This window comes from Mastigoproctus giganteus, chromosome 13 (genome assembly GCF_048544385.1).
Source record: "Mastigoproctus giganteus isolate SK-2022 chromosome 13, ASM4854438v1, whole genome shotgun sequence".
Taxonomy (NCBI): Eukaryota; Metazoa; Arthropoda; class Arachnida; order Uropygi; family Thelyphonidae; genus Mastigoproctus; species Mastigoproctus giganteus.
This window is the reverse complement of record NC_143587.1, coordinates 170,696,121-170,698,433: the sequence shown is the minus strand read 5'-3', so window position 1 is coordinate 170,698,433 and position 2,313 is coordinate 170,696,121. Positions and strand designations below refer to the sequence as shown.

General features: G+C 30.1%; 1 pseudogene; it reads left to right on the top strand.

Annotated features, from left to right (window-relative positions):
* Window positions 1–910: 910 nt before the first annotated feature.
* On the top strand, window positions 911–1,675 carry LOC150076608 (uncharacterized; annotated as a pseudogene).
* The last annotated feature ends 638 nt before the right edge of the window (window positions 1,676–2,313 follow it).

The following is a 2,313-nucleotide window of genomic DNA, read 5'->3' as shown; positions in this document are numbered from 1 at the left end:
TCTCAAGAAGTATTTGTATTTATAATTGTATTACTCATAATTAGTTTTTGTACGAGCAAGTTCCAAGGCTTTTAGATAATCCTGCCAGCTTGTGACACGGTAAGAGTGATCGCAATTCCTTTTCTTCTTCTTACAGTTCTGGAGATTTGTCCTTATTCTCACAATCACTAAGGTTATGTTCGACAGAGCCACAGTGGCCACAAGTTTTCAGATCCTGAGCACAAATACGGGCAGAATGACCATTGCCTTTGGGAGCACTTAAAGCACCTAGGCACTATGGTATAGTCTTTGACAGTGTGGAACGTCCATCCCAAGTACACCCTATGTGTTGCAAGCAACATTTTTCAAACCTGGCCCGAAACCTCCAGGATCCAATTGATTTATATATAAAATATTCATTTCATCTATTGGATACATTGAAGAAAAGCGCATGCTTATGAAAGAAATCGTCTTGTCAGAATTTCAGCTTTTGCGATTTCATTTTCATATAAAATATTCATTTCTCATATTGGATACACGGAAAAAAAGGTTATGTTTGTTTGTTTAAGAAATCAAAAAATCTCAATATTTGTACAATACGTAATGTTAATTTTATTTATTGCAACTTTTAGTGTAGATAAATACATGAAGTGTAATTTTATGCAACCTTTGATAAACTATAGGACTGTGCACGCGGACTGAGGTATCCTTAGTTGTTTTTACAACTAAGGATAATAAAAGCTAACAAAAATCGTTTATACTTTACGAGATGCTAAAAATAAGTAAAATGAAATTCGAAAGGCAGCATAACATTTTATTTCATATTGTTACAGCTATGTGAGATTCATTTTGAGCCATCCTAGATAGTTAGATGGACATCCAAATTTGATGGGAAAAACTGTCTTCGCTATCTTGCCTTAAAACATTGCATTCCATGGAAACTGAAAAATCTATGCAATATGATTAAAAATTACCAATGAAGGCTTTGAATCCCTCAAGTTTGGAAAGACAAAGTGTAAAACTTATATTGCAGATTTTCAATGAACATATCATTAATAGATCTTTGAGGACTAAAAAGAAATTTACTGTTTCATAAAGATACCACCGGTTTCATTAGAACTGTTTTAGCATGGTGGTATATAGTGAATGTCAAAACGCCGTTAAAGGGTCAAAGATTAAAAAAATCGTCGCCAAGAACTCTTATTTAAAATTCATGAAAATGTTGTTTTTCTAAATAAATTTATTGATTGGTTGGATATGTAATAACTTACCGGATGACCCTAATGTAATAGTTTTTTGGGTTTTGTTTTTTTAGACAGGTTTTTTAACAAGGGAGATGCACAATGTTTTGAAGCATACAACTTACCAATTACTTGAAATGACAAACTGTTCTTTTTAAGAATTAAACATGAGTTATTTTCTTACAGGAAAATTTCAAACCTTAGAGGAAAGATTTGGTCAATACAGACAATTATCCGGTTTAGAATATCATGCGTCTTTATGGTATATTTATGAGAATGAAATGAAATTACGAATGCGTTCTGTATTACCTTTAACTTTAAAATCAAACACTTTTGGAAACTTTGCAATTAATGATTTCAAAACAAATGCATTTCAGGAAAGTCTTGTTGAAACACGAATGGAGGCTAAGACATCCACATTGTTTTCTAACATTACCGTCACAAAAAGTGTTTAATAAAAGAAAAATATTACGTACCACTCTTAGTTTACCTTGCTTATGTTGTTATCAAAAGATTTTGCGGTGAGGAATGCAAAGTTATTTTAACAGTGAACGAACTATTACTTACTGGTGGCCAATATGAACTAATTCAAATTATAGATAGAGGAGGAATGTCGGACTGTTGTATATCATCACGAGCACTTCACAAAGAATTCTTGAAGTTACCTAATCAGAGAGATTTCTTATTATTACTTATGTTAAATTTCTTTGAATTGAATTTTCTTTTAAATTTCTTTGATTTCGTTAAATTTCTTTGAATTGAATTGAATTGAAAACTATTGAATTTTCTTTGAATGATGTTTGCCAAATAGGACATTTTGGAGAAATGATTTTAAATTTGGTAATTAATACCATTATAAATATTATGCTCAATAATTATTTTAAAAATAAATATGATGTATTAAAAGCAAAGCAGATGACGTAAACTTAGAAAATTGAAAAAGAGCTAAATTTAGAGTAAAATAATTTTTGTTCAATTATTAGATCAAATTATTAGATTTAATGAATGTATACATCAGTTGGATTAAAAAATTACATGTAAAACATTCAAAATTCAATAAAATAGTTAATTATAAAGTGCTGTCTTCATTTTT